Here is an 11,743-nt window from a genome sequence, read left to right on the forward strand (position 1 = left end):
CTCACAATTAGCCGTGCCCACGTGACAGCAAAATAAACCTAACAGTTTAAAAGCCAAAAAGGCTATGTGACGGGGGACCTATTTCTTTAAATCACTTCCCACCTATTTCTTGTCAGAGACGTCCCACTGGTTTTCATAACAGACTTCATAAAAACCTGTTTTGTGTCTTAACGCTTGAGATTTTACCGTATGATTTTTTTTTTTTTTTTTTTTTTGGAAAGGACCTCGCGTCGCCTTTAAATGATATCGAAGCCATCGTATGCTTATCCTGAAGGAAAGTTTTGATCTAGGACAGAAATTATGGCTCTGACTTCCTGCGCTCTTACGTTCTCTGGTAACCGCTCCTAACTTTACCAGATACCAAATATTCCTGTGAAGCACTTACATAACAAAGAGTGCAGGCGCCTCTGGCACGCCGCCAAGCGTACTTCTCTGGGTGTTTGTATCTAAAATAGAACGGTAGTAACATCACTTGCAAGCCTGTAGTTCCTTTCCCTGCACAGACTCGGAATGAAGGGGGTTGAAAAAAAAATGGATGGAGCAAGCCTTACCATTCTAGAGCTCCAAGGAAATAACACATCGGTGCTAAATTAAGACGAAGGCACGGACCGAATTATCCCGAGCTGGGGGTGGAGAGGGGTGGGAGCTCGTTTAGGCTAACCCGCTGTCGCCTCTGAAACACCGTGCTCAACCTGGCATCCCCGGAAGGTGCGAGTGGGCTGCAGCCTCTCTCCGGCGGAGCAGAAGATGTGGGCAGCGGGGAGCGGGCGCTCTGATGCCAGAGAAGCCAGGGAAAGGCACCGCCTCCGCCCCGCTCTGCACCTGTCTCCAGCCAGATCGGGACGCGCGGACGACAGTCGCTCACCTGAGTCTGGAGGAGCCAAGAAGGATGTGCAGAGAGACCAGGGCAGCCTCCGGGAGCATCCCCGGCCGGGCTACCTCCGCTCGCAGCTCCTTCGCAGCTGGAGTTTGCAACGCGCCCACGCGTCCAGACTCCTGACCCACCCGGGTCTTCTGCAACTTGACAGAGCGCGGGCAGAGGTGGCGCAGGTGGCGAGCTTGGGGCACCAGGGTACCTGGGGCCGTGGCCGCAGCCAGCCCTCCGCCCGCGCACTTCACCGCTGGGCACCGCCCAGGCCACCCGGCTCCGATTACAGGGATGGCCCGGGCTGAGGACGCCTCGCCGGACAAAGACGCCGCTCCCGCCCACCCTCCAGTGAGGTGCCGTCCGCGGTGACAGAAGCCGGGTTGCAGCGGCCCAAGGCGCGCACCCCCTCCCGGCCGCCCGGAGATGCTCACGAGCCCCGGCGCCTCCTCTCGGCCGGAGCCCCGTGGGGGAACCGAGCGCCCTCTGCCGGCTGGACACGACCCTGCACTCACGGGACCACAGTGGCCCTGAGCATTCAGCCTCAGACCCCAGGGAAAGGGGAAACAGCCTGAGGTCGCCGACCTAGAGCCCGGACTCCCACGAGTGGGATGTGCTGTGGTCCAATCGGAAGAGAGAGCCTCTTTTAATTACGTGCGGCAAGAAGAGCTGGGGTCCGGCGGGAGAACTTGGAAGGGAGGTAGGGGGGCTGATGGACAAGAGACTAAAGTGGCTGTGAAAGGGTTTTGTGTGAGAGGCTGTGTGCGGGTTTGGCGGGGCTGCGGGGTGAGGTGGGGTGTCTTTTTGTTTGAGGCAGGATCTCACTTGGGACTCACAGATATCCTCCTGCTTCTGCCTCCAATTCTGGGGGCAATGCGTAGCCGGCTACCCACTTGAAAGACTCTTGGCTCAACGCGAGCTTGTCTGCTTCGAAATGCACACCATTCCTCGGAAGTAAACATGAACGCGGGACTTCTCAGTGGCTCTTCCAGGTCGCCTGAAAGCAGCGCACCTGGGAAGCCTGAAGACAGCTTGAGGGCTTCAGCAGCCTCTGGTTCCCAAGGCTTGGGACAGACTGGCAGAGAAATGACTACGAGGTGCTAGCAGAATGGGCTTGCTGATTCGCTTGCTCGCTTTCTCTTGGGGGTCGAGAGTGTGGGAAACTGCGCTCCCTCCCCCACCCCAGCACTGCTGTGCCGAGCAACATTTTATACCAACTGATTTTTATTTTAGTTATTTACTAACTGGTCTATATACTGAAGAGAGATCATGAAAGAGCGCTTTTCACACGGCTGTCTTTTTACATTATTCTATGTGGCTTCCCATTTCTTCTGGAAGAATCTAGGGCACATTTTATGGCTTTTCCTGTCACCTTCGGGTGTTAACAAGCGGTCTGACTGGCTGTTATTACAAAGTCCAGTCTAATCTAAATCAACCTTTAAGCGCATTTCATTTAAGCCTTCGTCCTTCCCTTCCCCTAACTCACAAACCCCCAGCCTGACTTAAACCTAGAAAGATAGAAAAGCCTCCTGCAAGCCCTTCACTTTCCTATTTGGGTGTTCTGTAAAGCTTGGTGTCTCCTAGGTGAAAGGAATGAGGTCTGGACGCTACAGCTCCTTCCTCGGGCCACTCTCACTCCTCCGGGGATGCATGCCCCGCCCACAGGCAAACCCGACCATTTTCCACTAAGTCAGCTCCTGGTGTTCACTAAACTCTCTACAAAAGCTCTGGCTAGCTTCTACCTTAGCCTCACACTCCAGACGACAGGCACCAGCTTCTTCAACACATTTCTTCTCAGGCTTGTCTTCCCAACACAAAGTGAGTAAGTCTTTTCTCCTTGCCCTGCTGGTACCCTGCTGATCTCAGTGCTGAGCCAACAGAATGCCCTCCTAGCAAGGACCGTGGAAAAGATCAGTATCTCTAGGCCATGGTAGCACAAGGCAAGGCACTGAGATCCAGGGAGCAGAAACAGCTAACAGCATAAAACTGACTCCTTGGGCTCTGCCAGGAAAATAAAGAGTATGCTAACATCTGGCTGGCTTTCTCTTCGTTAAACCTTTGATTGTGTCAGGGTCCCTGACCCATAGTGTGGTGGTATTCATACACTCAAGGCAAGTCCTTCATCTCAGAGAACCCTCTATGGAGATGTCCTCATAGACACTTCCAAGGTATATGCCACCAATTTCCAAGGTGATTCTAGGTCACCATGTTTCCCACCATGATGATAAACCTCTGAAACCATAAGCCAGCCCCAATGAAGTGTTTTCCTTTATAAGAGTTGCTGTGGTCACGGTGTCTCTTCACAGCAATGAAACCCTAACTAAGACACCCTTGTAGGCTCAACTATTTGAATGCTTGGTCCCCTGATAGGGTGTTGGAAAGGGTTAGGAGTTATGGCCCTATCAAAGGTGATATTGGGGTGTCAAAGGTGTCATTGGGGTGGGCCTTGAGGCTCCAGAAGCCCATGCTAGGTCTGGTGTCTGTCTGTCTGTTGCCTGTGGACCAGGAAGTAGCTCTCAGCTCCTTCTCCAGCACTATGTCTGCCTGTGTGCTATCATGCAACCCACCATGATGATGATGGACTGATCCTTTGAAACTGTAAGCCAGCTGCCTTCGTCATGTCTCTTCGAAGCAATAGAACAGCGACTGAGAAAAGAAAATATGCAATATCTAGAGCCCTGCTGAAGGCACAGGCTTGCCCTCCTAGGATGCCATGAGAGTACCGAGGAAGCTCACAGAAGGCCTCTGGGAACGGCTATGTCAAAGTTACCAGGCTGAGCATTGACTTTCCTTCTGGTTCCTGTTCTCTGTTGATCGGATCGTCTTTGGGCCTTGAAGTCCCCAGATCTTCCTAGCTCACTAGGCTCATCCACCAGAGCTTGAGAGAGGGGAGAGAGACCATGAGAATGTGGTACAGAAATGGAATGTGGGCAGCCCAGCAGCCAAGACTAAATGAGTAAGGAAAATGTATTGCATCCACACAACATATTAGTCCACTTTCAAGAAAGATGTTCAGAGAAGTGCGGCCCGTGGATGGGCGCACACACACCGTTAGTCTCAACCCTTGGGAGGCAGAAGCAGACAGATTCTTCGAGTTTGAGGCCAACCTGATCAATGAGTTCCAGGACATCCAGGGCTACATAGAGAAATGCTGTCTTGAGAGGGGGGAAAAGGAAGATGGGTGCCTAGACTAGACACTTATCTAGAGACAGATAGAGGGGTCATGGTTGCAGGGGTAGGGTAGGGCATGAAGAACTGAGAGTTAATGTTTCATGTGAATACATACAAAGGATCTAACTCCTCAGATGAAAAGGATTCCGTGGGTAAACAAAGGGATGGGTGATCTCTTTACTCCTGTGCAAATAACTGTTGTTACGTACCGCTGCTGAAGCAGGGTGTGTGTGTGTGTGTGTGTGTGTGTGTGTGTGTGTGTGTGTGTGTGTAAAACAATGGTCACAAAGTGTATTTTATGTTGTAGATGAATTCTAACTTATATAATAACTCTTCATATGGTTTGCACGTATGTGGTCTGTGTGTGGCTGGTGTGCGTGTTCATTTGTGTACACATGAGTGGGGGCCCGCTCACACCCTACCACACAGTGCATGTGCAGATGATACAGGGGTCTTAGGTGAGGGTTGGTGATCAAAAGTTACAGTTGAAGGTAGCTGGATGCAAATACCAGACTGAAGAGACACTAGTCAGAGAGAGAGAGAGAGAGAGAGAGAGAGAGAGAGAGAGAGAGAGAGATCTGAGGACAAACTGTTACCAAGGGGATTTGAGGGGCCAAAGAGGTGTGAGTCAAGTCGAGGGCTCTGGGCCTGACTTTTTGTAGCCTTCCATGACCCTCCCCTTTCTGTCTTCCCTCCCCCCCCCACCTCCCCACCCCAGCTTCTCATTGGCCCTGCCCACCCTTTGGGCTGTATAGAAAGCTATAGAGGTTGTAACGTTCTTTGGGGGAATGGGGTATAACCCTGGGAGCAGGGAGCAGCCCCTCTCAAAGAGGAGTCTCTGTTTTCCGTATTGGCCCAGTTCCCCAGACTCTCCTGAAGGGAAGTCAGAGAACAGCACTGAGTGTGACTATTTGCCTCCTTGCCTTGTGTAAGACTCTCTCCTTGTCCACCGCAGTGCAGTCCAGGTGAGCTGGCCCACTTTCTTCCCCTGCCTCCTATTTCCCCAAAGAAGGAACAGGGATTTCAGATTCCGGCATGTTGCTCTGAGAAACAAAGGCCCTCCCTTCATAGTAAGAGTCCTAGAGACTCAGATTAGGAAAAGGCAAGACCTTTTATTTTATAACTTTGCCAAATCTGGCATCGTCCCTGCAGGGCAGGTTTGCTGACTGAGCGAAAGACGTGGTTTTGGTTGGTAGCAACCTCTGTAGGCCAGGCTGGCCTCGAACTCAAAGATCCACCTGCCTCTGCCTTCTAAGAGTTGGACCTAAAGGTGTGTGCCACCCCCACTCAGCTCAAGAAGAAGTTTTAAACCAGAATACAAGCCCCTTTGTTCTTGCCTCCTTGGCTGGTTATTCAGAAAGGTACAGTCTTGCATATTATACACAGGTCATGCTAGCTCATAGCTCAACTTAGGCTACATGTTTGTCTTTTTCTCAACAAAAACTGCTTGTGGATTCGTCTCTGCGATTTATAACCTGTCCATTTTGAAGCTTATCAGGCACACGGCCCTGACACATCTACACTTCACTAAGCCAACTTGGCTCTTAGTAAATGCAGCTCTAAGCTTTTTGGTGGGGGACTGGGCTGTAGCTGCGGGAGCAGCGTTTGGGTGGTGGTGGGCATCTTAGCAAGCTGTCGGCAGGGGTTCCAGTGTTAACTGTTCGTCTACTCTTTGATGTAAACTGCAGGCACCTTTGAAAAGGAGCCATCAGGGTGGGGCAGTGGTGGCACACGCCTTTAATCCTAGCACTTGGGAGGCAGAGGCGGGTGAATCTATATGAGTTCGAGGCCAGCCTGGAGTTCTAGCACAGACCATAAGGGCTACACGGAGAAACCCTATCTCAAAAAACAGATAAATAATCAGAAAGAGAGGGAGGGAGGGAGGGAGAGAGAGCGAGACAGAGAGAGAGAGAGAGAGAGAGAGAGAGAGAGAGAGAGAGAGAGAGGAAGGAGAGAAAATGAACCATCAAGTTCTATTTCTTACCTTCCTTCCGGGCTTTACATGGGTTCCAAACTCCCAGCAAGCAGTTTAACCACTGATCTACCTGCCTAGCCATGTGTCATGTGTGTGTGTGTGTGTTTCAAAAGAAGTGACCTTGCATCAAGAATTCCCGATCATGAGTCCCATGGTCTTTCTAGGCTTCTCCTCCAGACCCAAGTAGGTCTGCAGTGGAGACATTCCCATTCAACACCCTAGCAGCGGGGTTGGGGATTTAGCTCAGTGGTAGAGCGCTTGCCAGCTCCGAAAAAAGAAAAAAGAAAAAAAGAAAACACCCTAGCAGCACACCCCTGAACCAACCCCCAAACTTCTGGGACAGTGTTTCCAGCAAGATCAGGTTGTACAGGGTCTCTGGTCTCAGTCCCTCTGCCCCCAGTGACCGGCAACTAGCAAGAAGGCAAACCTCCTCTCCCAGGCGCCTCAGGGCACACTTCCAAGCTCTGTCTGTGTCTCTTGGCCCTGCCACTGCCCCGTCACCCTTCTCCCACCAGGGTTCATTGCACAAGTTTGTTTTTGGTTTTGGTTTTGTTTTTGGTTTTGGTTCTTTTTTTTCCGGAGCTGGGGACCGAACCCAGGGCCTTGCGCTTCCTAGGTAAGCGCTCTACCACTGAGCTAAATCCTCAGCCCCCACAAGTTTGTTAAATGCAGTCTACACCTCCTCCCTCCACAGCTGGATACTGGATGCTGCTCTTAAGCCCCACCTGGGATTTATCCTGGGTGAGAGTGTAAAGATGCCTTGTGTTCTTGATATTCTTGCCACCCAGAATTTACGGTACATGGCTAATGGCCCAAGACCCAGCATAGAGCACTGTGACCAGGCTCTGCCTCCGCGATACACACATTTCCCCTACACACATTTCCCCTGCAGGTCCGCTTCTCCTTCTGTTTGAGACGCCTCTGCCTTTGTTTCTGGTGGGAAACAAAGCAAAAAGTCGTAAAATTCTCATCCTAGACAGAAGGCAAATCCCCCCTAGGCAGTTATGCTTGCCACAGCTGAAGCACCAGGAAAATAAAAATGGCTGCAATCCTCCTTTTTTTTTTTTTTAATGCCATTTGAATTTCAAACGCATGAGTCCCTTGAGAACAGGACATTAATTTAAGGCTGTAAGTAAAATACTACCCATCTAGGGGTATTTTTTTATATCCTGTTTTATACGCTTAGAGTAAAATAAAATTCATTTATTATGGCAAAACCTGTCAGAAACCGCATGTATACATTATAATAATATGTAGTGCACAGAGGTCTTTGGAGGAAGCCTGACATATTCAACCTAGTTTTCCTAATGCCCCAGATTTCTTGCTTTTTATTTTATGTTATAGCTTCTAGACACCACAAAACAACAACACACACGCATATATAAATTTCGAAACACACACACATAAGTAGACACATATACATGAAAAATATTTCTCTCAATGTCAGTGAACACTGACAGAAATGTCGGGGCATTGTGATAAGGGGCTAGAGAGCTGGTTCAGTGGTTAAGAGAATTGGCTGCCCTTGCACGGGGCCTGGGTTCTATTCCCTGCACCCACGTGTTAGTTCACAACTGTCTGTAACTCTGGTTCCAAGGGATCTGACGCCCCCTTCTCGTCTCCATGAGTGATACGATCATGAAACCAGCATAAGATACCTGTGGGTAAAGCATACCTGCACATAATAAATAAACAAACAAACAGATATGCTTTAAATGTCTTTTAAAAGATTTCTTAAAGAATTTGTATTTATTTTATCTATATGAGTACACTGCAGCTGTCTTCAGACACACCAGAAGAGGGCATTGGATCCCATCACAGATGGTTGTAAGCAGTCAGTGCTCTTAACCACTGAGCCAGCTCTCCAGCCCAAAAGATTTCTTAATTAACCTGTTGTTGTAACTAGTTCCCAAGCTATCCTCTACCTTTTATTTCAATGGTTTCTTAAATTTTACATAATTAGATGTTCATTTTATAAATTAAAGTTGACTAATTTTTTTCAGTCACCGTTATGTTTTTAAACTTTAAAAAAAAATCCTTCCCCATTTCATCTTCTTTTTCTCTAAAATCTTTAAGATGTGTAATCTGTAATCTGGAATAAAAAAAGGCAGGTTAGCCATTCGATGTGATATAGATGAGAATTCTAATTTAATTCTATTTCCAGTTTGAGGGGGGAAAATGTTCAAGTTGAAAACTCATTAAGCTTAAGTAAGTAGGTACCGTTTTAGCTAACGTGTTTGTTTTTCTCTTTACATTTTTAATTAAATTAGCATAATGATTTCACTATTGAAATTGCCTTGTGTTTAACCAAGCTGAAATTAAGCTTTCCTTTCTGTCCAGTTCCTCTCGTGAATTTAAATTTACCAAAGCCTAATAATCCACATCGGTCTTCTTGATTAGCCAAAAGAACGAACGTAGTTTTTTTTTTTAAATTTGCCAATTTCCGTTTGATCTCACAATCCTGTGCTCTGTACAACTAAGCAGCTGAGGATATCGATCAACGGCAAAGTGGCTTCCCAGAATGTTCGAGGCTTTGCATTTAATCCTGACATTAAAAACAATAATGAGAACTCCGGCACGGCGATACACACCTCTGATCCCAGCACTTGTGAGGCAGAGGCAGGTGGATCTCTGTGAGTTCAAGGCCAGCCTGTTTACAAAGGGACAGCCAGGGCTACACAGAGAAACCCTGTCTCAAAACCCTACAAATAACAACAACACAACAAGAACCAGGCATGCTGGCACACACCTTTAATCCCAGCACTTGTGTGCCAGAGGCCATCCTGGTCTACAGGGTTCCAGGACAGCCAGGGCTACACGGAGAAGCACTGTTTTGAAAAAAAGACAATAATAATAATCACAATCATAATCATAATAGTGAGTAAGATTTAGGGACTGGAGACATGGCTCAGCAGTTAAGAATCCTTACTGCTCTCTCAGAGGACCTGGGTTTGGGTCCTGGCCCCCACACAGTGGCTCACAGCCTCCTAAAACTGTAGATCCAGGGACTCTGGTGCCCTCTTCTGTCTTCCAAGGGTACTACATGCATGTGGTGCACATACATGCAGGTAAACACTCACACCTAGAAAATAAAAGATAAATAATTTTTAAAAATATTTTACAAAAGCCGCTAGCCCAGGAGGGATGGTTTATTTATTAAGAACATGTACTGCTCTTCCAGAGGAGTTGACTTTGCTCCCACATCCACTTCAGATGGCTCACAGCTTCCTGTAACTTTGCTCCAGGGAACCCAGTACCTCTGGCCTCTGAAGAGACCTACACTCAAGGCTATACACAGGCGCGTGCGCGCGTGCGCGTGCATGCGTGCGCGTGCGTGCGCGCGTGCGTGCGCGTGCACACACACACACACACACACACACACTTGTTTTAAACACTAGAAAAACGCTGTGCAACTAGCACCCCCATACTGAAACTACATCGGCATAGACGTGTCCTTTCTGCCTGTGTCCTTTGGCAGACCCTTCCCTGATGCCCCTGAGGTGAAATTCTGGGAAAGCCCACAGCAGGGTGTCTGTAGGACTTACACCACAGTGCGAATTTGCTTACATGTTCCTTCATCCTGTTTGGTTGAGGACACACTTCATTTAATTCTAGTTGGGCAGCATCATCCTGGCCCTCAGCACATGGGAGAAAGCCAGTAAATACTGGTGGGTCATCGATCAGCTGACTTGGTGACGTTAGCCTGAGCCACCCGATCTGTGTGCTTCGGTTCTCTTTCCGGTACAATTTAGGACATGGCAGTATACGTGATCAGTCAAAGTTTGTTAAAATGGTCATCCTCCTGTCTCTTAACGTAGGAAGTTGTTGGAGGCTCCGGATACCATACAGGAGATAGAGAGGGAACTCAAAATGGCGATCCCAGTTTCTACAATTCCATTACTCGAGCAGCTGTGGTATATTGTTGTTCTAGTTTGCTTTCTGGTGCTGTAATAAACGCCATGATGAAAGGCAACTTGGGGAGGGAAGGGTTACTAGTCAAGAATGGATGCACTCCATCACTGAGGGAAGCCAAGGCAGGAATCTAGATGCTGGAACTGAGGCAGATGCCATGGAGGCTTGCACCTCATGGCTTGCTCAGCCTGCTTCCTTATAAACCCAGGACCTCCAGCCCAGGGAGGGCTCCGCCCACAGAGGGCGGGGCCCTCCCCCTCCCACATCAACAGCAACCAAGAAAATGTCCCCACAGATACCTGTGGAGGCTAATCTGATGAAGACAGTGCCTCAGTTGAAAGTCCTTTTATTATGCATGTCTAGTTGTATGTCAAGTTGAAAGAAGGAAAGAAGAACCAGAGAAGACAGACATAAGTCCATGCCACTGTGCTTGGCATACAGAGGGAGTAGGCAAAGACCTGAGCTGTATAATTAACACTACTTATGTATGTACCCAATGGAATCTCATAGTTCACCTTTCATTTATGAATCGCCAGTGTGACTATCATGTATATGCGACACACACAGTCACAGACACTCACCCCAGACACAAATGCACACACACACACACACACACACACACAAACACACCACATACTCTCACCCCATACACAAATGGACACATATACACTCACCCTACATGCAAATGCACACATATACATAGACACGCACCACACTCACACCACACACAAACGCACACACAGACACACACACACACACACACACACACACACACAATGGGATAAGAGAACAAAACCCTAATTTCAATGGCATCCCCCCTACCAGGGTTTTAATCCATCACTACCCCCAAATCAGGCTACTATAGAAGCAGCAATGTAAAGGCTAAATTATAAATTATTTATGACTTCCAATCATCATAGAAATATTTCCCAGACTTCAGCAGCCCAGAAGAAGAAAATATTTGCATAGAACATGTTCTCAAGTGGAGTTTTGAAATTCTTTTTTTGTTTGTTTGTTTTTCTTTTTCTATTTCTATTTTTTTCTTTAAATAAGTCTATATAGTCCTGGCTCTCCTGGAACTTGCTATATAGACCAGGCTGGTCTCCAGCTCGGTAATCCACCTGCCTCAGCTTCCCAAGTGCAGAGAGTAAAGGAGTGCACCGCCATGCCACCATCTGATTTTTAAAAACTTCTTGGCATAGCTATTTTCTTTAGAGTTAATACCCAGTCTGCCCAGCAGAGGGCACCCGGTCCACAGAACAGCGCTGTTATACCACAAAGTTGTGGGCACAAAGTGTGAATACAGATCCCTTGTTCCCGAACAAACAAAAATCCACATATTCCTTTGTTGTGCGCCTTTATTGCTAGCTAATGTCACATGTATCAGAACACACAGGGTTACTGGAAGGCTGCCCGCACTTTAGACCCTTGATGTGCAGGGTGAGGGGGGACCGTGGTTCTGGACATGATTGGTATACAGAATGCCAGGCCTGCCCTGCTGGCCTTCCCATCACCCCAGACACCCCCTTGGGCACACAACAGCAGCGGGTGACTTAGACTCAACCCTGGGGGTGGCCTGGCAGGATGCGGTTCCAAGCCCCTGTGCTCAGCCACCACCCTCCCATGGGACTTCACTCACAGGATACAAATGCAGCCATCAAGGTAGAGAGTTTCAAAATGGGCTAGAGAGATGGCTTAGCAGTTAGGAGCACTGACTGTTCTTCCAGAGGTCCTGAGTTCAAATCCCATCAACCACATGGTGGCTCACAACCATCTGTGATGAGATCTGACGCCCTCTTCTGGTGTGTCTGAAGACACGA

At 48.4% G+C, this 11,743-nt stretch overlaps 1 protein-coding gene across 3 annotated transcripts in view; it reads right to left on the reverse strand.

Moving 5' to 3' along the window:
* Mtus2 (microtubule associated scaffold protein 2) overlaps positions 1-2,520 on the reverse strand; it is a 373,086-nt gene extending 370,566 nt beyond the window's left edge. Inside the window, exon 1 of one of the 3 annotated variants that reach the window (NM_001374100.2) lies at positions 552-1,225. The gene's annotated coding sequence lies outside the window, so the exon portion shown is untranslated. Of the gene's footprint in view, positions 1-551 lie in introns of all 3 variants that reach the window. The other 2 variants (XM_017598434.3, XM_039089678.2) reach the window with 2 other exon arrangements.
* Between the last annotated feature and the right edge of the window lie 9,223 nt (positions 2,521-11,743).

The sequence above is a fragment of the Rattus norvegicus genome, chromosome 12, assembly GCF_036323735.1.
Source record: "Rattus norvegicus strain BN/NHsdMcwi chromosome 12, GRCr8, whole genome shotgun sequence".
In the NCBI taxonomy this organism is placed as follows: domain Eukaryota; kingdom Metazoa; phylum Chordata; class Mammalia; order Rodentia; family Muridae; genus Rattus; species Rattus norvegicus.